Source organism: Amblyomma maculatum, chromosome 8 (genome assembly GCF_055883805.1).
Source record: "Amblyomma maculatum isolate TAMU_Amacu chromosome 8, ASM5588380v1, whole genome shotgun sequence".
NCBI classification, from domain to species: Eukaryota; Metazoa; Arthropoda; class Arachnida; order Ixodida; family Ixodidae; genus Amblyomma; species Amblyomma maculatum.
In genome coordinates this window covers 97,090,442-97,114,931 of record NC_139351.1, presented here as the reverse complement: position 1 = coordinate 97,114,931, position 24,490 = coordinate 97,090,442, and the positions used below count along the sequence as shown (strand labels likewise).

The following is a 24,490-nucleotide window of genomic DNA, read 5'->3' as shown; positions in this document are numbered from 1 at the left end:
TGTCTTAATTCTTATTGCTTCTCTTCCATTTTACTCTCTTTTACATTGTTTTTGTTTTCCTTTACTCCTTTCTATTTCCATTTGCGCTTCTTTCCTTCTGTATATTTTCCTTTTCGTCTCTACTTCTGCCCCAGCACCCCTGCTAGGAGATCGGGTGTTTCCCCCTCCGCTTTCAGAACCTCCTGGTGACACTCGGTCGTCCCTTCTCGTTGTTCAGCGCAGCCCAAGATTAGCAGAACAGCGTCGGCGGGCAGAGTACGACACTAGCGTCCACCGCTGCCTACTTTCATTAATCTCGGGAGACCCGTAGTCACCGCCACAACCGAACGCTGCGACTCGCCTCCGCTTTTTCCTTGCCTGTCGATGGTTTGCTTGTCCTGCTGTCTTTCTCAGGGCATCATGGCTCGTGTCAGGGCAGTTGCACGGGGCCTGTCATGGATGAACATTGCAGTGTGGCGTGTATATTTTACAAATGCAGGACCTCGTAAAGAGAATTTATTGGGTACATACATAAATACAAAAACGCACATTACTCGCAAAACAATGCACTATACAAAACACTCTATGATACATATAGATAATAAACTGAAAACATGATTTTCCATAGAGGGGAAAACAGTATAAACGAGGAGGGTTCTAATAAAGGACGACAGGCATCTCAAGTCTGCTCCCCCGTACAACATAGAAGCGCGTGTACCAGCGCCGCAGAAACTGCGTCTCGCTGTCCGTTTCTAACTGTCCAGACAGATACTTCCAGACGACGAGGCGCAGCTTCCGCAAGGCTGGGTACATAGCGCGGGCGGGAGTGCGGCGTTCCTCAGCGAGCCACCTGCGACGCCACAACACAAACAGAACCACAGTGAACACAAGGTGTTCAAAAGGGTTGCACCGGGCGCCTGACACCGGGGTTCATGCCGACGTTAAACAACCTATATGCGAGCCGCCACATTGTTCTCGCAACTACGCATTCGAAAAAAATAACGGCAGCACCGCAGTTGGCACACTGGTACCTTACTCGACCGTTATGGACATACTTCAAAAGTCAGACCAACTGCCTTTCCCTGCCTTTCCCTTCCTATAAATGAATCAGTTTTTTTTCCTCTTCTGTCTGCACGAGGCAGTGGACGTGGCTCAGCAACAGAGCCAGTAGCAGGCCCGTGCATTTTCGTTTCCTTCGTACAGCCACAACCACATAGTACAGCAGGTGGGCGCGCCAATTCGTTTCGCCAAACGTTAGTTTCGCCTCCACCGAAACGCAGCCGCCAGCGGTTGGGACCCGACCCGGGTACTCCGGCACAGTAGTCGGGCGTCTTTCCATTATACGTAGAAACTCCAGCTTCATTTTGCTGTGCATATGAAGTGTAAATCGGAGCACTTCAGGTGCGTAACCATGAAGAGGAAGAAAAGGAGCAAAATACTGGAGTATATAACCAGTATAATAAATTGGTTTCTGCCCTACACTGGGAGAAAAGGGTTGAATGATAAGAGCGAACAACATCATAGGATGAGAGAGAATTAGTAAGCAAAAATGCTTGCGGCAAATTAGTTAACCGTGCATGCCCTATGGAGTCAAGGGAAGTAGCAGTGCCTGGCAGGTCTTCTCTGCAAACGATCACTGAGGCCACTGTCCAAAAATCTTAATGTCCGCCAGTGGGCATGGATAGAGATGTTCCGGCTGCATGGCATAAAGACTGGTTTTGTGTACAGTCCGCAGATACACATACAGAATGTGTGCTTTGGTCTGACTCTCGGCCCAGGTGAAGCTATGGGTTGCAAGGCTACTAGTCATATTGATAACAAAGAAGCAGTACGCGAGTGTGACTCCATGTTCCAGGCGACACAACAGAGTTGGCTGACCTCGCGGGAAAGCAGGGTGGAAGTCGTAGCTGCAGGTCAGGCCCCGGGGGTATGCGACGTGGTTTTGAAAACTTTGCTTAAGTTTGCCAGGTGAGTGGAAACTCCCACACAATCGTTTGCTCCGGACTGTTAACGCTTAGGAAGTTCGGCTTTTTATTTGCAGGGATGAAAAGCACTGAGTAAATAGGTAGAATTTTTTGTTAATAGATTTACAGACGAGCTCAATATGAGCGCCACAAAATATGAAAAATGGCATCGTCGATCGAGGCATGGAAAGTACTGTTTGGACTCATTTTCACAGCGCCTGCCTGATCAGAGGCTTCGCTGATTACAGACTTCTATAAGAAATGGGATCTGACATTGCTTGAAACAAATATGCATACACGCCCGACCAACGGCGAACCTATTCCACGTATAGCGTGAGATTCTTTACTAGGTTTACTATGAAACAAAGCCCGAGATGGTCAACAATCCAGTGCTTTTGGTTTTCTGCTTTCATGAAGAAATGTATTTTGTTTTTTGTATCATCAAGTAATGTAATTTCTTTAGATTACACATAATTCATAGTGGGTACACTTGTGCTGACCTGCACAGTATTGCAATTTCTTCACATTCAGTACTGCTGTAAACTAGAGTGCATCGCCATTGTTTTCTTCAGAGATATAGGCGTGAAGCGCCTTTTTTTCTTCGCGTTGTTCTTCCCTGGTATGCACTACACCTTGCGTGTCTCGGTTGAAAGATTTTTCTGACCCGGTAACAAGGTTATCATCATCTGTGCTTTTCCTTTGGGAAAGCTGAAACTTAGTCTCAGTGTGCTAAGGACATCTCAACACGTTGATATGATTGTTGATCGCAGGTGTGCTAGACCAGGTTCCCTAGCGTCTGTGGAGGAGGTTTTCGTTTCATTTGTGACATACAAGCTTCATGGGAGAACATTAGTTGGAGCGCTGTGCGTCGACAAGCGCAGATATTAGCCTGTGTAACTGGAACTTTGCGCATGCTGGGCAGAGACATTCTTCAGTCCCCCGAAAAAAAAAAAACAGTGCGAAATGAAAGACTCAAGCTATGGCAACTAGTATTCAAAGCTGAAACAAATTTCCTACTTTCAACCCTGACTGAACCTGTGATTAGCAAAAGGGCAAAGTTAATGTGTCAATTCTGTTTTTGAGACATCCGGCAACGTTCTGTCCTTTTTGTACTGAGTGTCTCGCACTTGACATTGCGCAAAGCTGCATTTAGCAGGCACATATTATCCTAGAAACTGCTTCTGAAATGCACCTGTCTTTGGCTAGGACTAGTAGGTAGGAACGCAACGGTGCCCCCAAGTGAATAGGCAACGCTTGGTACCCTGTACGCCTTTGTAAACGCGTCAGTTCACTGAATATTTTCGTCCTGGTGTGCACTAACGTGGAGCATACGACGATCCATCGACACATTGACTGAGCGGTGATTCATCGGTTGATTGCTTTATACTTATTTCAACTGATCGGTCAATCGATTGCTATGCGACATGCCGATCATTCTACCAACCGTTCATCAGAGTGATCAATGGATGGAATGGGTTTGTTCGGTATGTTTAGAAGCGGCAGATCAGTGTGGATCTTCTAAGGAGTGCCTAAGGCATTGCTTAAGTTACCTTCAGTTAACGACTCGAGTAACATAAATCTTTTTTTCCTCGCTTTCCAGAGACGTTCCTGTTCTCCAGAAGTGCTACCACTGCAGAAGACGTGCCTAGCGGTATGATGGTACTAATTAGTTTTTTATGGAGTCAATAACATATTTGTTTTCACTTGGAGTAATACATCGCCCGTGCGCATCTGAATGTACGCCTGCCAATTTGCTCCAGAGATACCCTTATTGCCTATTTTTGAAGCTTCAAACTGTCCTCTTTTCCTTAGGACTAAGTCCTGTATTGAATTGCTTTTTGCTTGGAGGGGGTTATTGTTCTGACTATATGAATAGAACTGGAGCCGACTTTGAGGTACACTCCGGGGTTTCTAAAAGAAGAAATTAGGATAATTTTTATTTCATGACACAATTTCATCCACGTCATCGGACACGCGGACTGGTTGCGATAATCCGGCATGCCCAGTCCGTTGGCATCCCCTTAATGTGCATCAGGAGAAGCGGAGCACAGTTGCTTGCGTGTGCCCATTCAGAGTGACGCCGATGTACAGAGCCGTTCATTAACATATTCATGAAAGAGCTTTTCAGGCGACCGCCGCACGGAGCATGCGACTTAGAAGAACAAAGGACCCGCGCTATGAGTAACCTGCCGAGCAAAAGAGGTTTATACAGGAAACGAAAGCTCTGACGACCGTGGCAGCCGCCAAGAGAAGTGAATAAGCAGCGTTTCTTTGTCTTCCTTGTTTATTTCGTTCGAGGCAGAAAAAAACTCTTCTGGGCAAAGAAGCTGATTTCACCTTTTTGTGACCCCTCATTAATTTGCCGCTCCGAAGAGAAGCGAGCTATGCTGGGCAGCTTCCCATCTTTGCATTAATATATGTATTTTACCGCGATATCGGTAAAGGTCCCAGTTACTCGGGAAATTCGGCGCTAGCGTCGGTATCGGCATTGCTGTTTTGAGCGATCATGGGCATATGCGCTGGCAGGGGCACCTGACTTTGCCGAGCACTGATTCCTCGATGGTTTGTGCGACCTAATAAGACCATATGCTATCATAAAGTTGCGATGCGCTGTCGAATTCAGCTCCTCATCTAAAGTAGAAAAAGGCAAAACGATACAGTATTCCAGAGTTCTTGCATGGCAAGTCAGGCACGCTGCTCACCTGTGCTGCTCAGGCACATTCATACGGCAGCGCTGTATGTTGTCACTGTTGGAAGGAAGAAAAGAAAACGCACGGGACTGCCAACTGGCTTTATAGATGAGCCACAACCTGTGCCGCGTGCGGACAGAGGATTGAAATAAAGAAAGAAAGGAAGTGAAGGAAGAAAAAGTAAAGAATAAAGACAGAAAGCAAAGAAGAAAAAGACAGAAAGAAAGGAAGAAAGAAAGAGAGAGAAAGAAAGAGAGAAAGGAAGGAAGGAAGAGAGAAGAGAGAAAAAAGAAGGAAAGAAGGAAAGAAAGAAGGAAGGGAAGATCTGGTATCAACAAGAAGGAAAGAAAGAGAAACTGCTTCGCAACAGTTGTACGCCACAGAAGCGGCGGCGAATGCAATGACGGCATGCATAACTGTTACCAAATCACCGGTGGAAAAGGAGCCTCCGTCGCAAAGGGGGAAGGCCCCTGCGTTCCCAGCTTGGTAGGGCAGGGAGCAGCCACACCTCCAGTTCATTATACATCTGACACTGTTCAAGAGATGTACTAGCATTTCTTACTCATTTTGGGAGAAAAGCCCCCCGTAAATAGGTTATAAACCGCCTTGTGTGCTCACGAACACAAATATCTTCACTACACATGCGTAGGAGTTAAAAAGTAAATGTGAATGGACGCTTAATATGCCTGAAGCCACTAGGGTAAAGAACTTGTTTCTATTAAAAATTAATGCATATTGTTCTCAAACCTTCTGCAAAAATATATTCCGCCATCATAAAGAAGGATAGAGCAAAGCTACGGCGGATTCGATATAATTTTTTGGTTTGGTTTGGTTTATAGTAATTAATAGTGTTTAACGTCCCAAAGCAACTAGGACATGTGAGACGCCGTAGTGGAGATCTCCGGAAATGTTGAAAACCTGGGGTTCTGCCCTTACTCTGGACATTGTATGGTGTGCATTTGTGACGGTATCAGAAAGATTATAATTTACGAAGTTAAACCCCAAATTCTTCAGCTGTTGGGTTCGAACCCGGGCACATCGGACAGTATCCGAAGAAATCTAAAATATATTCTTTAGTTTCTCATTGGAATGCACTCGCGAGAGTAAGTGCATATTTAATTATATTTTAGTTCATTATGTGCTACAAAAAGTACTGCAATTATTTGGCGTTCAGCTATCGTGCGTAATGCAGTATATCGTTGGATTGCTGTTGCTACTGACGAGCGCATTATAGCTACACTTTTGCTTAGTAAGTGCCAAACTATGCAAAACAGAGCGTACGCACGATAAATATAGTTTCATCTAATAAAGCATTTTTTTTATTGAGGCAGGTATGTATCATAATCCGACAAACTTGTGCATCAATGTCGTACGCCCTGATAGCATGGGAAGTCACGATGCATCATCTCGTCACGTCACCTCGTCACTATGCATCATCGGGCTACAATTTCGCTAATTCGCGCCCGCAAATGTCTAAATGCGCGATCAAACAATGTGGATATTAAGTTGCAATCATCTCTTTCATCTGGACGCCATCTTTACTTAAGAACGATTCAGAAACAAGGCCGTATAGTGTACAACATGTTGTAACGTAGGAGCAAGCTCTACTAGTTGTGACTGAGAAGGCGGGCTAATACAAGCTACATACCAAACAATGTCTCCCACACAGTCGATGCATACTAAGAGCAAGAGGAAAATCTCAGGCAGTAAAGCGAAAAAAGCTGCCAAGAAGGCAAAGGAGTCAATGAGAAGGCGAAGTCAAGCGGTAATCATACCTGTGCTGCCTACCAGCCAATTAATTATTTATAATAAAAACAATAGTAAAGCTCAGCTTCGCGACTTATCATATCAAAGAAACGTGAACATGTGGCAGTTTATTGTAAAAGCGTATGGAGTGATAGCTATCCAGATCTGGTGTGCAGGCGCCAGGGTTTGCTCGCTACCCCACTTCTTTCATACAGCAACGATTGAGAGCAGTCCAAAAAATGGCTAGCGACGGTGGCACACCACTGCTGCTCAAGTAGATCTGGCTACTAGCTCGGCAAATGGAAGCTCCCGGTGCAACCACCTCTTTCTATCCCCCCCCCCCCGTTTTTTTATCTCTAACCTAAAAGTCACTCGAAATAAGAGAATAAAAGCTCATCAACATCTCCCCGAGCAAAAACATACGACTAGAGTGAAAATATATGAAGTTTTATCAGATATTTAGTAGCTGAGAACAGTGTGTAACTTACCTTGCAACCGAACGGCTGCCAACTGGTGGTCAGTATTGAGCAATTACATAATTATTTCAATAATGCTACGATCTGCGGGATCCGCCTAAATATTTGACAAGTGACACTAAGCAGTTTATTGTCAAGTGACCGTGCTTTCAAATTTTGGCTTTCACATGCAATCGTTTGCGTGGTCTTGTTTTTGGACGGACATTGGCACAAATCTGAGTTGATGAAGTCTGTGTTGTACAGCGCGAAAGAGTAAGGGCTGTTCCACATGGAAGATATCAAGGTGCTGCGATGCGTTTAGTAGTTGCATAACTGAGCTACAAAGAGGGTGTGGCCTGTGTGCCACGCCTTAGGTTCAAACTATGTTCCCCATCGCGGTGGCCTCCTCGTCACAGCCCTCCAGACTCTTGGGGACCTTTGCTCGCGTCCCTCCCCCCAATCTCTCTACCCTTTCACAAACCATTCCTTCCCACCACGCCCCCTGGTCGCCTCGCCGCAGCTATAGGCCGACATAAGTCGTGACTAGTATCCCTTCCTCCTCTCCTACAGCATAGTGACAAGAGGATCAGATTCGTGGCCGTGTGGTAGGTATACGTTTTATTTATTATGCGCCCATCACATGGTGCATGACGTCAAGCATTGACGACGTCACTGTTCAGCCAGCACACAAGGGCTTCATACCAGGAATTCAACAACGCTCGTTCTTTCGCTCTTCGCATGTAACCGCTGCGTATGCGCAGAACACAAAACCATATTTTGGCGAACGTTATGTAGGAGTCAGTGTCTCAGTGGTTTCATCAAGAGAGCACCCTTAAACCTTAAGTGATGCAGCTTGCGTTGTTGAAAACATTAATAGCTCTGGGGGCTCTCTATTCCAGGGGATCTACCCGACTGCCAGGTTTTCTAACCTTGCAGCCCATATATTCAGCTGGTTGCCGGTCAAAACACTGCTGTCTTACCTCTTGGTATAGCACTTGTCATGCGAACGGGCCCACAATGTTTTTGTCTGCGCCTTTGGAACAACATTTGTGTGCACTACATTCAACAATAAGTTACCCGTTCAAACTGAATTACAGTTATTTTTTTCCCTGTGCTATCTAATTTTCCCGCGGGGCTTGGTGGCGGATGTGCAAGCTTTGATATTTTCTATTCATTAACGTTTTGTTTCTGTGTTTCGCTTTTTCTGCCCCTTTTTATTCTCTGAGGTGCACCCCAGAACGGTAGCAAATAACCCTGTGATATTAGCTTCAAGTGTTTTTTTTTTACATTCATAACAAAACGCCAATTTAATTAAACATTTTTTGTATTTTATATTATTCTAGCTTATATTTAAACTTTTTTTGCATTGCGTTCTTGCTAATATCTGTCATGCAAGCGACTTCTTCGATATAATACTCAGCCGTCACCTATGATTACTGCCAAGATACGGTCTGATTCTGTAGTACATATGTTCAGGTTTTGTATACTTTTTCTTAAATGCACAATAGTACTTGAGTGACAGTTGTAATGTCGTTTTCCAGAACTGAATGGGCAGCCCAGTAGATTTTATACACTGGCCACGTCAAGGGACAATTTGGCTAGCAAATGAAAGATAAAAGGCAAACATTTGGTATTCTTGTTCATATTGCACTAACTTTGACGCTTTGGAATTTCTAGGCAGCTTATTGTCCTCTCAACCGGCATTTTTCTTTAACAGACGAAAACAGCAGTGTTAGCGAAGCCTGGTGCTGTCATCGTGAGTTATGGTCCCTATTGAGCTGTCGTTGCACTCCTATCTTTTTTTATTGCGGCGATCGCAGCGATTGGTTTATTGAACCTTGCGGGTTTTGAATTCCCCATTTCTTCTTGCCTGGCATCTTTTCGCCCCCTCGAAATTCTCCTGACACGGCCGGGGCTGGACGCTATTGCTGTTATTTATCTCCTAGCCCCCCCCCCCCCCCCCCCCTCCGTCGAGTGTGTGTTTTTTATTGTACAATCCGAACAGCCCTCTTCAGATTCAGATCTCACCGCTTACGAGTCCTTCATGAGAGGGAATGTGGTTGTAGTGCAGTGGTCGCGGCATAATGCATGCGGGGTTTGCTGGTATTACGAATGTCCTGACCAGACGTCGAGAAACACGCTGTGGAATTTATCGCTATTGGAGGATGTTTTGCGTACATCACATTTAGCTAGTTTAGTTTAACGTTGGCATGACAGAAAGCCGATTTCTGATTAACGAATGTCAAGTAATTTCATCAAATTCTTCAATCAGTTCTGAGTTCTTTAGAGAGCACCGTCCTCCAAATGCTATTTCCTGCTGCTGAACGGAACTTCATTATTTTATTCAAGTTCATTCGTGAACTTACGAGTAAAGGCATTGCATATTTATTAAAAGCTTTGTCATCATATACTAGTTTATATTCGCGAAAAAATGAATGAAATCTATAATGAAGAGTCACAATGCTTCCAGAATTACCAAAAAGCTTTGCAGTCGCTTAACTCTGCTAACCCAGGATATACGTAGCAAAAGCTAGAGTTTGGTTGACCTGGGTTATCCGATTTGTTAGCTTGCTCCGGTTAAGCGAATGACATATGGTCGCAATTTTATTGCGTGTAAAGCACATGTTTATTCAATGTTAGGCTATATAGACAAGAAGACCGCTCGATCGAGGTTCTGTAAACTAGTTTGCCATCGCCTCAATTTAGAATACACAGTTTCGTAATGGTCTCTCTCTGGTACACAAGATCAGTGGCGGATCCCCATTGGGTCGTCTGAACGTGAAGATTCAATGCCAAATTAAAGTCAAACTTCACATTCATACATTCGCTGAGCTTCGACTTCTTCTTGCTGTACCGTTGGACGATCTTCTCCTTGTAGTTCGGCAGCGACTTGACATCTTTGCCGATCCGAGACTTGACGCCTCCGCCCAGCGAGATGTTCTTCACGCTCTTCAGGCGTCTCCGACGCTCACTTAGCCTTCTTTGCTTCATTCTTTCGTTGTCGGGCGGCCTCGAGCAATGCGATGACTTCTGACTACGTCGACGCTTCTTCGCGTAGCCCCCCCCCCCCCCCCCCCCCTCTAACTCCGTTTGCAGTACGTGCGCTCGCCGTCCGCCTCTTCATCCATTGCGCTTCTATCTGGCAAAAACGCATGCACCGCTGGTGGGTTTAGAGTAAACTGAGTCCGAACAAACAGCTTTGCCCGTTGACTTCTGAGCTAACCTAACACCGTAACTAACAGGCTTCGGTGATCTCGCGGTCTATACTAGTCTTGATGTCACTAGACTGGAACATTTTCACCTGAATTTGTTCATGCCTAAATCTAATCCCCAAGCACACGTACTCCCCCTTGCTACTCAGTCAATATCTGTACAGCCTGAAAAACCCTCACGACCGATGATTTACTAAAACAATCTGATTGAACTTTACCTCAGAGGTCCGTAAAAACAGTGATTTGTGGATAGGAATTTCACATCTCACTGGACAACACTGCTCGCGATGGTATCCGCAAAGGCAGGATAGTGTTCCGTCTCAGCTGCAATGGGCCCCTTTCATGTACAGTAATTTGGTTTCGCCTCAACGCTGCATGCCTTACATTAGGTGGAAAAGGAAATCTTTAAATATGCGTATCTAGGCGCATTTCATGTCCCTAATGTAGGGAAATATGTTCACATGGATCCCTTCAAATGGAGCTATCCGGAAATTGCGGTCACCTAAGGCACCTGACTTAACCTCAGGTGGTAGGATTTTTCATTGCTTTCCATTATGACTTCTCTCACAGCCGCAGTTGCACTGGAATTTTAAAAACAATAAAACCAAACAACTCATATCATTACATGCAGTTTACCACTTTCACGCCACAATCAGGAAGCCTTTCAATGTGAGAATACCTACGCAACAGTATTTAAAGAGGTCCTCAATACATTACTTCCTGCCTTCTTGAGCCAAGGTTGCCTGGCAACGAACTCCTACATGCTGGTCAGAAGTGCTCAATTAAGACACTTATGTGTTGCTCGTAAAGACTGCTACGCCACACTTACACTCAATGTGCGACAAAGCGCACCTTGACTGGACTGCTTTTTTGGAATAGACGACATGCAGCAAGATGCTTTAGTTTGCACGCAGTTGCTTAAATACCTAAATAGAAAAAAGATATTAGGTACGCGCAAAAAGCACGACCACATCTTGGGAAATAGATATCGGCGGAGTCCTTGGTTAATCGAGAAATACGCATTACATCGGTTGCCTTATGCAGTGTTTTTGAGAAAAGGAGTTTCAAATGTCCTGCCTTTTCATTGTCTTAAGGCGATATTTAGAGTAATATAATTAAAATCAGCATAATGAGATAAATGACCGCGCGAAGAAACCAATAAATATTACAGGTTGCCTCTTACATTGCGTAAACATTCAAAAGATACTACACGAACGTACAATACTATGCAGACAGGTATTAAAGGCTATCAAAGTTTTTTGTCATGCAATATCATGTAATACTTAGCCAGACAGCGTATTCTAGTTAAAGAGTATATAATACATGCACTGCTCTTAATTCGAAGTTAAATGCCTAGGCTCAACACAGTTTGATACTGAGATGATGATGATGGCGATGATAATGATGCTAATGGCGGGCTCAATCGCACTGGCAGGTATTGACGACGGGGGACTGGCCAGGATTCATTGCAGGCACACGTTTACGAACAAGAAGAGCAGCGTTTGGATAGTTCTGTGCCTTGAAGAAAAAAACTTGAAAAATGAAAAAAGAATTTTTTTTTTCATACCCCAATTAATATGCCAGATTTTATTATGTAGTCATGAACACAATCTGACGCAGAATTCAGAATGCAACCCATGATTCAGAAAGATCTTCAACTTTTTTCTTACTTCTGAATGTACACTCGACACTTCTAGAAGCTGAATTCCTTGTATTTGTCGCGGATCCTCCTTCCGCACCATGAGGAAAGCTTGTGACGAATATGCAACGCTTGTATTCACAATTTTACACACATCGAAAGAAAATCAGTTCTGTTCGGAAGTGGCAGCTTGCATTCGGGCGGAAAGTGCTCCTCATCAAAAACGGAAGGAAAGGAAGAATGACGAACGTGCTGTAATTAGTCACAATGCACGATGAACTGAAAGCATTTCCTGCCTTGCTGGGGCAGAAATAGGCGAGCCAAACAAGATAAGCTCAAACGTTCAATAGCGATGACATCCGCAGCGTTTTAACGCCGGACCTGGTGAGGGCATCGATAGCACCATCAGGATTCAGAAGGAGAGCCTTGTCTTGGAAAGACCATCAGCATCAGGAACTTACACGCATCATGCCGCGACTACTGGACTACCAGGAAAGTCTTTTTCATTAGTGTCTTGCATGCAGAGAGGTCTGAATTCAAAGAGGGCTGTTCAGTTTGTAAGGAACAAAATATTCATCAGAGAGGTCTATAAATAAGAATAATAGTGCCTGTCTAAACAGTGTCAGGACTCCGTTTGGAGGATGCAAGGGAGAAAACATGTGGAACGCAAGACCCGCGAGGTTCCATGGACCAATCGCTATCTCCGCAATGCAATACTCAGGAGAATACGACGACAGCTCAATGGTAGTCATCACTCACAATGACAGGCACAAGCGTCGTGAACACTAATTTTTTAAATGAAGGTTTCGACAGGGATAGCATAAATAGATAAGGATGATGGGGGAAGGAAAGGATGTTAAACCAGAAAGGCTTCGGGTTGGGGAATAAAGAGGAGAAGAGAAATGGGACGCTGCCCACAGAGCGCAGCGTCAACAAGCTCGTACTCTGAGTATTTTGCCAAAATGACATATATTTATCCATTTTTGAAACGCGAAGTAATTTATGGCTGTAATCAATACATAGCCTCCGGTACGCTTACTTTAGCGGTTCTGTAGTCAGCATCAAAAACCCATCCATTCAGTATTAAAAGAAATTTATGAGGTTGTGTTTGAGTGAGAAAGCTATATTTTGAAGCTGTTTCTTAGAGTGGCCACAGGCATCAAGCTCGGGTTGCGAAACGAGCGTACGCACATGCGAGCCGTAATACGTCTTGACATTAAGAAGAAAGTACTGCGTAGAATTGGAGCAGAATGACATGTCGCTGGCGTGACAAGCACATTTGGGAGACTGGGCACGCTAAAAGAAGGCAAAATACAGGGCAAGGTGGAGATAACGCGACACAATTCTGTATAATTTCACATTTTTCTACACATTTCTCAAAACACAAGTTAATATCACACGATTATTTGGTTTCGTGCCGCCATGGCAATCATATTCATCAAGAAGCCAGCTAAAGTTGAGTTAATGAGTGAAAAACTTTATTGCATAAAGGTTTTCGATTCTATTGGGTGGTGCCCTCAGTCCAGGGCCACAGTGGCCTTTGCCGTCTTGCGAGCTCTGAAAATCAGTTTGAGCTGGTAATCAAGGCATCGAGCAAAACAGCGAAGCCTCCTACTGCTCCAATATTGGTGTGTTATTTTTAGCGCAGCCTTTGTTTTTTGACAGGTCCGTGTACTATGGTAAAGCGTAGGGTGTTCTCTGCATAATGAACATTTATTGTTATATGTTGGGGGATACATTTTGCTGAGTAGGCTCAGGCTGGGGTATGTGTTTGTCTGCAGTTTTCTCCAGGCAACCGACTGCTCTTTATTAAAGTTTTTGTGGGCAGGGGCTATGTCCCCTGAGCGCTGTTTGGTGTTCAAGGACGGCTTCACATCTTCTAGTGACTGCGTCAAGTTCCGTGTCGTTCTGCGCTTGCTGGTTGGCGTATGCTCGGGCATTGGCGTCAACACGTTGGCTGCCTTCAACAGTCTCATAGTCTGGTTTACACGTCGTGAAGCATCTCGGGGTGATAATTCTCGCTTTGAGTATGCTGATGCCCACAGGGAATATGCGTCTGCTGCTGTACATTCTGTATGCTTCTTGCGAGTCCGTAAATATTTATAGTGTTCTCCTTGCCCTGGTGGCTGATGGCGAGAGTGATTGCTGCTTCCTCAGCTTCCAGAATGTTGTTTGTTTCGAACCGCGCCGTAAAGGAAGGGAGGAAGGCAGGAGTGAACGCGGAAAAAAAGAAATAGGTGCCGTAGTGGAGGGTTGCGGAGTAATTTATAGCTGAAGTTGAACAAAAACTTTTTCGTGTAATTCAAAATATCAAAAATTGCTATTGTACCCTAAGCCTTGCGACAGAAAGATGCTGCACAGACTAAAATAAGAATGTCATGCAAAACAAACGGATGAATAACTGCTGTATGAAGTTGGTTCCAAGGACGTAGATACAATCCTTGTGAGCCAGTTCGAACAACAAATGATTTATTCAGACGAAAGGCAAAAGCGTTATATTTGATGACTCGATGAAAACACAGTGGATAGCCTGCTAAATATAGTATTTTTGTAGTCCTAGTGGACTTCTGGGCCTACCCATTAAGTGTCCAAGTCTAAACTACTATACGTTTTCATGCAAATATTCATTCATTAGTTGGACGTTGACAGGTGGACTGTTTATACTGGCGGACTTGGCGTTCCATTTCTATTCTATCGCTCCTGCACAGCGTTTTCTCTTTTACTGGCATAGCTTTTCTTCTTTCCCTTAATTGGGCCCCGTCGACTAGCTATGAGTTATTGCTCGGCTAGTAGTACGTGAGTAGACTCGTTCAGGCATGGTTGCTATAGTAATCACGCCTGAACGAGTCTACTCACGTCTACTAAATATAATAATTAGTCTACTAATTATAATTACACCATTATCGACCTTCAACACAGTCAAAGGGCAGCAGTGAATGGTGCAACGTAGTTTCTAGTACCAATAGTCCAAACGAAGCAACAGCAGCACGAAACACGACACGAAGGCAAAATATGCGACATGCACTCTTTCAGGGCTTTTTGTGTACTGTTGATTCTCCAGTTATTAGTCTTGTGCCGACTTGCTCCGATTACCATTATTCCTCGCGATAGAAAAAGCGCCAACTAAACAACACTTGATTAGGTTAAATTTAGGCCCAGAAACAAGTAGAATTTAAGAAATACTTTACTAGCCAAAGCTAAAGAACCTGTAGTTCACCATTGGGTGAGACAAGGGTTGTTGAAAATATTGCCGAAGTAAGCACAGAGAGTAATATAAAGGCATTATTATGTAGTGTACGAAGAATAATATGTAATGAAAAATATTTAGGAATAAAGAGTACCCGGAATGCAGTCACAGAAAGAGATCGCGTAACTCTGCAGTATATACTCTAAAAACTTCACAGTATACATTAATACACACGATTAGAATATTTAGAAACAACAGACTACCAAGAAACGATATCCCATAATGTTGCAAAATATGCTAACGATACATTCGCAGCACAGATTCAAAAAATCGGTTGTTAAGGCAAGCAAACAAGACAAGTGTGGCAGACCAAAGTGCTTCACTTCACACATCGCGTTTTCAAAGATTATGCACTGCCCTTTGCCATCTCTTTGTCCAGGACTATGGCCGAGACAGTAAAACAAACAAGGTTAGGGTGCGTTTGAATAGCACTCAAATGCTCATACAATCTCACAACAAAGTCTCATCGACGTGGCTACCTACGTTTGCATGTGGTCAATAAACAGGCATGGTGATTCATGTGAAAAAAATTGAAAATCACATTTTGTGCAAGGACGCTCCATGTACCAGAGCTCAGGGGACCATGCACTGTGTCGTATTTTGTTTCTAGTCTTCTTTTCGAAACTTCAGCTATTGCACTAAGGTATTTCTCAATCCTCTTTCATTTCAACAGGAGGGAATTTAAGTTCCCATTCTTAGAAAAACCTGACTTTGTCGGCATTAATTTGCCGCCATTGCGAGCAAAAACCAATATGTGTGGCAAACAAGACAAGTGGTATTTGGCCAGTGACATGGCTGCACACTGACTAGATGGTTTGTGAAACTTAAAAAGACCACATCTCATAGAAGGGGGCAGGAGCTGCCTACTCGTGCAGGTCCTTCATGGTGGGAGGGTGGGATGGAAGTCAGCCGTATGGAACCCTTCGATCGCCAGTCATGTTCATAGGTACGGGTAATTTCATAAAGTTTTATATTAGGTAGTCGTTCATACTATAAGACCATTTTACGACCCTCGGAGAAACCGGTTTGACTCCAGCGCCCCACTATGGCAGCACCCTTCACCCTTCCGTTAAATCGTCTATACCATGGCTTACAATTGTTAGTTAAGGAGAATGCGTGAGCTACAGCGTCCCAAAAACAGGAAGTAGTCACCAAGCTAGCACTGAGTAGTAAGGTCTTCTTGACGAGAACCCATCAAGAGGATCCGGAGACGGGTGTCATTAACATTAAAAACAAAGTTTAGGTGTCCCCCATCATTTTTTTCTTGGTGTTCTTCATTATTTCTATCTTTCTGTACTTTTTGTTACCTGCTGTAAGGCGGTAATTTATGACTGATTTTGATTCTGGTCACCAAGACAGCGTAGCAACCGTCAAATGTTTAACAGACACTGCAGTGCCAGTAATATCACATGTTTGAACAGACGTGCGGTAGAGGCTTTTGTGGAGAATTATAGACAGTACTAATTTCTTTGAGAGCGCTGCTCTTAGCTGCCTATTCCTTGGTTGCACGTCGTTATCAACAGCGTAGCACGCCACCTGATAGACTTGGCAGTAGTAGTAGAAGGAAACCAGTCTCTGGCCACGGCAGGCGGCACACTGAGGTGATGGAAATCCAGGTCATATATTTAGATTGGAGGGAAGGTGAAGAAGGAGTTAAAGACATCGGATGGCTTAATTGCTTGAGCTGTTTTGCGAGAGCGAAAGAATGCACATCTTGAATGGAGCTACCAGTAAGAAAAAAACATGAGGGGTAGCCGCGATGAAAGGAGGTCATGCTCAATGCTGCTGAGGGTCATGCTGCTGTGACGCAGCTCATCGGTTCGAGGCTCTGCCCAAATGAAGAGACTAAGTTTTGAAATATACTAAAACATATGCTATATTGCCCGCGACGAAGTTTTTACGTGTAACCTGCATGCCATCAGTGTCACGTGATACAGCGCTACGTTAACAAAAAAAATATTGAATTAGCTCGTATTCAGTAGTAGAATATAAGAAATTTTTAATAGCGGTGTCTAATATATAGATGTCGACATTTATATGCCACTATGTGGCAGGAAAGCTAATAAACTCGGGTCAAACATTCAGGGAGCAGTTTATCCCGAACACTAAAATATTTTGGTTTGTCTTCCCCTTTGTGTACTAAAAACGGCTCTCGATTTACCATAATATTGAGGTTTCTGCAAAATTTATGAGTGTTATTAAGCCAACACATAAACTATTCTTTTGCTAGCAAAATTCAACTTTCCATATCCTGGCATTTCCATAGATTATGTTTGCTTCGGTAACACTATGACCGGAGAAATGTAAATCAAGAATCCAACGCCAGCTCCCGGCTGCACCTTGTCTAAGAACGTCATCAGTGTGTACCTTTAGTATTGTGTCCTAGCACTCTCGCAGTGCGTCTTTTGTATTTTCATGCATTTCTGGGCATTTCCACGGGCTAGGCTGCCGCTGATGCTCGAGTGATTTGCAAGTCGGCAGGACAGGCGACGTTATTCTTTTGCTCGCTGAACGATGTTGGGTGATCCCGAGCCGCGGTGGTCACCAATGGGTTCTTGTAGTGAGAAACCCACCTAGTGATTGCGAGAAGTTGGCTCGGCCACCTCAAGTTTCTTGCCTGCAATATAGATTTTCAGACAGTCAGTCTCCACCCCCTTTCAAATCCTGCGCGGAACTTTGCTACCCAATGTAAACAACGTGAATATTCTGCTCAGAGGGCAATTGTTCTGTCCTTATTGACACCGCTTTACTTTGCTCAGAGGAGGAGAAGGAGGAGGAAGATGAGGAGAAAAGACAGGGAGGTTAACCCGTAAAAGCAACCGGTTTGCTACCCTGCACTGGGGGAAGGGGGTGAGTGGATATAAAAGTTGGGAAAGAGAGAAGGTTGAAGTTAGTACAGTCACATCACAGACATGCCATATCACATCACGTCACAGTCATATCACTTAACAGCAAACTCAGTCTTTCGATTAGGTGTGTGCTTTTCATAAAGCGGAGCAGTGCCTGGGAGGCCTTCACCGCCGACGGTCGCCGTGGCCAGGGACCTAAAATCTTAATTTCAGTCAATGGGCGTCCAGCTAGATGCTCCAGCGTACGGCACAGACACTGGCATTCCTGACTGTATATGGGGCACTCACAAAGAATGTGGCCTATAGTCTCGTCGCGCCCACAGTTTGTACATGTTGGTTTTGCTCAGAGGGGGTTTTACAAAGTTGCAGAACACTGTATGTAACATATTGAAGCAGCGAAAACACAGAAGAAAAACACGGTACAGCTCCTCCGTTGTCGCGTGTGCTTCTTTTCTTACGTTTCTATGTCTTTCGCTTGCTCAGCATGTTAGATTCGCACCAACTAGTCTAAATGGTCACCATGACAGATTATATGCCCGACGGGAGAAAAGATTTTGAGAAATTTGAAGGAAAGGCGTAGAGTGGTCAATGACTAGAATCTTTATTTTCCAACATTCTGTACTGTTCTTGTCTCATTGTTCAGCAGACGCTTGCAAACTTCACAGCTTCCAAGATCAAAGCTCATTTCTAACGGTGTTCGCTGAACAGGCAACAAGAAGAGTTTTATGGCAGCGGAAGAGAGGGACAGGTGAAACGATTCTCTTTCGCACGAGGCTCGACAGCAAAAGTGCTGACATTCGCAGCAGCGGGAGCGACAACGAGGATGCGGCAGCAACCGGAGAGCATCAATCGCCGATCAGGGAGGACGGAACCAATTAGCGGGAGAAGACCCCCTCCTGTCTTCTCCTTCCGGAAACTGAGACGATAACGTTGAAAGTACATGTGCGACGAAGCGTTAGGGAAGAAAACGGACAGAAAAGGAAGCAAGACGAATGTTTCTTCGCCTTAATGTCGACAAACGCCCTGCGGTCTCGTTAGAGAGGGTGATTTAGGGGGCGAAAGAGAGGGTGTTTTCTAAGCCCGGGCTCGCATCCTCTTACTTTTCTTTTCAGTTTTTCTGGTCTGTTGTTTTCTCTCCCGGGGACTTGTCGCGTAACCGCTGTGCGCTTCCGCTAAGCGCCTGCTTTGTCTCCGAAGCCGCATGCTTGGCGAGCATGCATCGACCTAAAAGAAAGGAAGCGAAATAGTGTAGCTGCAACATTACATATACAAAACGCGTTTCATCCGTTTATCATTCTTGTGTGTTTTATGTTGTGTTTTTTGCTTTTCCGCCGTCCGCCTCGCTCCTAGATCGTTCTATATAACGCTCCATGCTTCACGGGTGAGAGTGAAAGAGTGTGACGGCAAGAGTGCGCAAATGGCTCGATAGTTTTCAGTTCACCATTCGCGATGGCTGCACTCCGCTCGGGCAAATATTTGTTTCTGTTAGTATTTGTTGTATTTCTACGCTCTGCTTCACTGGGTTCTTTTTTGTGTTTCGTCAAGTGACGGCTTAAGCTAGGCTCCTTTCTCATGTGGGATTCAATATCACATTTTTGTTATGAGCTCGAGACTAAATATTGTTACATGGTGGTATGACAAACGATGGAACATGGCGACACAACAGAAACAGAACGACGTGATGACATGACGATGAAATATGCTTTATTGGCTAGCGGGCCTAGCGCGAGCACCCCGCCCCGCGCCACTGCCCGCTTCGTCATCTTCGTAGCATTACCCGGGGCCACCGAGCGATCGTCCCGATTGATTGCTAGAAGTCCAATGCATGAAGCGACGATGGACACAGACACAGGATTAGGACATGAAACGCTGGACACCACAATAAATGCGAAGATGGGATGAATGCTTGCCCCGGAGCATCAGGTCCAGCCTTCATCGTTTGCCGAAGGCCAAGGCTCATGGAAACGCCGAACGGCTTGGGCGGGGGTGCTGTCTTCGTTCTAGTGGTCGTGAGGTCGCTTCGTCGTGGGGTCGGTCGGGTCGGCTTTGGGCTGTTCCTGGTCATGTGTTGTGGTCAGGGCTGGGGACGGGGCTGGGGAGAGCGGCTGGTCGGGTCTGAGCACAAAGGGTTGCGGTAAAGCTGGGCGGCGATCTCCACGGGCTCTCGGCCGATGGACCCGCGTACGGTTGGCTTCGACGGGGCACAGCGAGGATGGGGATGAACCGCACCTCCAACCAAATGTTACACGGTGGTATAACAAACGATGGAACATGGCGACACAACAGAAACAGAACGACGTGATGACATGACGATGAAATATGCTTTATTGGCCAGCGGGCCTAGCGCGAGCACTCCGCCCCACGCCACTGCCCGCTTCGTCATCTTCGTAGCAATATGTTAAACAAAGTCAATTGTAGCAGCACGATCGCTTGTTGTTCTCATGACATACTTTATTCAGCAAACGATTAAGAGGATGAAAAGATGCCAGGCGTGGACAAAGGTTGTCAGAGGCTGGTGTGCATGTGCGTGTTCATGGTTTTCGTGTAGAAAGTTCCGATAGACTCCACGCAAAAAACGTTCATTTGAGCCCCCGTACTTTTCTACCTGTCTGGTGGCATTTTTGCCGATTGTACAACGGGCGTCCTCCCATGAGTCTTGGTTATAACTGCACATCGTGCGTCTCCAGCAGAGGTTCCTTCATCTTCACATTACTAAAGTCACACCATCACCATCCACAGTTCCTTCTATCTTCTATTCAGGCAACCTGCAGTGATATCTTCTGCCCAAAGCTGTTCTGCATCCTAATGTTTTCACTACACCACCTGCTTGAGCATGCGTAAACTCACTTTGACGATGCCACACATCCCATCCACCTTTCTAGATTATTAAAAATCGCTAATTCCGCGCTTTTCTGCCAGCCACCGCTTTCGAAGCATTCATTTGGTGTTGAAGCACTTGAGTTCGATGTACTCTTACCCCTCTATGGAACATCTGCCGCCATGCAGAGTTCTCATCCGCTGCGGCATTGGCAAGCTTGGTGGTGGTCTGAAGTGCCTCAAAGGACGATCGTCCGAGGTCGCTCTCTACGGCTTCGTTTGTAACATATCCGTGGACTCCCAGCGAAAGGAAGACAGCCTTACGCTGTCTTGTTTCCGCAACTAACCGGGTCGCCGATGAAACGCACACCACTGCATTCCCGAGCGTCAAGCACGGCAGGAACCGCCACTGCTTCCACAGTATCTGTACAACCTCAAAACGGCTGAAAGACTATAGAGATTTTAACCGAAGAATGCGCGTCGTGGAAGGGCTTCTTTTTTCGCAGCTTCTCTTCAAACACAGGCCCAGGACTTGTGCGGATTCAACTGCAAGCTCAGTGCAGATCCTTCTGCTGAACAGGTGCTCAACGACTCTTGAGGTGCAGCTGCACTGCCAGTCATCACGATGACATCAGCTGCATATAAAAGAGTAGGAATTCGTTAGTTGATAATGATGATGAGTTGATGATGATGATGGTGATAGTATAGCGATAGTGATTACAGTGATGAGGAACAATAAATATAATCAAGCCTAAATTGGTCTGGGCTGAGCATTTGAAACCACAGCATTCTTTTTCGGTGGAGCGCTCGCTTAGGCTAGTGTCGCACTGGTTAGGCTGATGTCTTCTCATTTGCTATCCGTGTACCAGTAAGTGGCAAATTAATTTGCTATATGTGTGCAAACCGATGTGCTATGTACGTCCAATTTATACCGTGCAAAAAGGTGACTTGCTACACTCTGTGCTAGTCTTGAAAGCTAAACCTCCAAGCAAAACCACGCCAAGTCAGGCTAGATAATGTTTTGGCATGGCGGGGTTAGACCCCCGCTAATTTGTTTCCTCCGCAGCAATATTTTTTAACTGTGTCTTACATTATAAACATATTTATCCGTTGGCATTAGTGTTTTGCCAGTGAAATGTTTTGCACATTCTTACAGAAGGCTAGGACTAGCTTGTTATGCGGAACCCATGCGCCGGTGTGTTCGCGCCGCGATCTCAGAATTCGTGGCACAAAGGAATTTCGGACAATAAACCTGACCCATCTGGGCTCATAAAAACGTAGGATGTGCCCATTACGCACGTGGGAATACAGAGGAGGTCGAAAGCGGGGAGGCTTTGCAATGAAATGAAATGGAGAATGTTTACTTCAGGGCAAAGTGCAACTTTGAGGAGCGCTTTAAGGCATCGCCCTCTATTGCCGGAAATTGCAACGGCACGCAGACACGCATGCCGCTAACCTGTCGTGTCGTCTGCTACGAAACGAAAGCCGCGCAGACGACCATAGAGCGGCATCATCTTCCATTCAATGGCAAAAGAACGCCTGGAATTCCTTTTACGAGCAGCTACTTACGAGAACCAGGAAAAAAAAGAAAAAAAAAACGCAGCATTAGTTTTGCTGAACGGTGGATGAATGAAATGACCATGAGAAAAATATACCTGGAAGAACCGCCGAATAAAATATAAGAAAGTCTTAGTCTGTGCTGGAAAAGAAAACACGCACGTGTGTGCGTGAATTGCGATGAGCACAAAAACGCTGGCTAGGTTAGAAATTGCTCTCGGAGGCGCAAGATTGTGAGACCGCCATTGCCGAAGCAAACCAAAATGCTCTGGTGGGGCCATTTTAAAAAAGTGCCGCATGAAAACGAAAAGTTCCCGGTGGGTGTAACAATCATATACCGCTATTGCGACGTTAAGAGAAAAAAAAACCTGAATAAGGAAACATTAGTGCGTTCTAGGGCTGTTCTTGCTGTAATAGATACATTTCCTTACAAATTTGCACTACACACTCCTACTCTCTCCCAATAGAACATCGCGTCGCCTTTTTAACAGCCTGAGCCTACAGCGTTTACATGGTTCCACCAATGCTTTGCATACATCCTTCTTGCCATTCGCCATTGAACAGTGGAATGGACTACCTGAGGCGATTGTAAGCGAGTGCAATCAAAATAAATTCAAAACCCTGCTTTTATGTTATTTTCATCCTTAGTCTCACTTTTAAGTACCCCCTCTCCACATGTTGTATTCTTTCTCTTCAAATTGCTGAGCCTTTGTATGCAAAACGGTATTCCCGCTTTCCTCTGCTCCATATAGCGCGATGGCCACAATGCATCTATAATTGTTCACTCTTCCATTTCGGAATGCTCTTGTAACGATTTTACCAGCCTTCTTCATTGCTATACTCCAAATGTTCCTGTTGGTTGTGATTTCATTTTTTTTTCTCACCGCATGTAATGCCCGTCTAGGGGTCCTATAGACACCTAATTTTTGTATTCATGTTTTATCATCTGTAATGATGCCTTGGACATTACTGTACACGGATCACCATGTAACAATCGCCTACGACTGCCGAATAATTTTTAATCGAATTTCTCACCCGTTTCGGTTTCAACAGCGAGCGATGGCTTTGACGTCACAATCACGTTTAGGTCTCGCGAAGGATTAAATACAGCGATATAATCATTGCCGTGTCATTTTAATTCACTGCAATGATAAATCCTGCCTGCCTAAAGAACCGGAATCATTACAAGTGAAGAATGAGCGATTATGTCACTGTTTTTTCATATCGTACATCAAGACATTATGTGAAGTCACAGCCACCTCTCGAATATTGAAACCAAAACTGGTGAGAAAAGAAAATTAATTACAAATTATTTAGCGGTCGTAAGCGAAAACTACCTGCGAATCGATATACAGGAACACTTACGCCTCATTAACAAGACGAAAAATCCAATCAAAAATAGGTGTGTATAGTCCTTAAAGGGAAATAAATAGATGATCATGACATTTAAACTTCGTTCCTTGTACGGTTGCCTGTGTATTATAAATAGCTGTGCTACTTTATAATATGAGATGTATATAGACCTGCCTTGGGTGTCATTATTCTCAATTTTGCATCAATATTTATTCCAGAACTGGGTTTTTGTCTGATGATGTCATAATTACCCATTTTACTTTCTGGCAATTTATAGGAGTCATTTCAGCATTTATCTGTATGCAGCGCATTGCGGTGCTCAAATAAGCCTACTGCTGTTTGCAGCGATTGAATAATTAATTATTTGATTGGTCAATAGATTAATTGAGTGAATTAATAATTGAGGCTTTAAAGAAGCAAATGGTTGTTCAGCAAATTAATCAGCCTGTTTGCCCAGCTGACAGAGTTAGGACGGAGGGGGCCAAGATTAGGAAGGAAACAAAGTGCTTTTTTTTCTGAAACTAAAGGAAACAGTAGATCTCCCATAAAAACGCAAGAACGTTTACAATCCACCCTTCATAGAGGTTTGCATTTACGTCATCTTTACGGTGTTCCTTTGTCTCCTGCATGAACCCGCCAACCTGTCCAATTTGTGTCCCGCTGACATTTTTGGAAGAAAGGACAAAGCAAGCCTTAGCAAAGGTGAATTCTAAGCAAAGCACCAACATGCTGTTTTTCTGATCTAATTCTGGTAATCTAACCTTACCGGCAGTCGCCTATTCAAATGGTCGTTGCCTACTAAGGCACATAAGTTTGTGTTTATTAAGCATCAAGCGCCTTTCGCCCACCGTGTAAACACGTTTAACCTAATACTTTTTTCATGAGAAAACTAATGTTCTAAATTCACGACCCTAGTGCGGTGGCTCAGTAGTTATGGCGATCGACTACGTAAACCAAGGACATCTATAGGATCAAATTCCAA

The 24,490-nt window shown here is 44.6% G+C and overlaps 1 protein-coding gene across 3 annotated transcripts in view; it reads left to right on the top strand.

Moving 5' to 3' along the window:
- Nucleotides 1–24,490, top strand: part of Lar (tyrosine-protein phosphatase Lar) — a 761,776-nt gene that overhangs the window by 309,811 nt on the left and 427,475 nt on the right. For 2 of the 3 annotated variants that reach the window (XM_084576900.1, XM_084576897.1), the window contains exon 4: nt 3,544–3,594. The exons of the other annotated variant lie outside the window; for it this stretch is intronic. The gene's annotated coding sequence lies outside the window, so the exon portion shown is untranslated. The remainder of the gene's footprint in view (nt 1–3,543; nt 3,595–24,490) is intronic. 3 annotated transcript variants of the gene reach the window in all.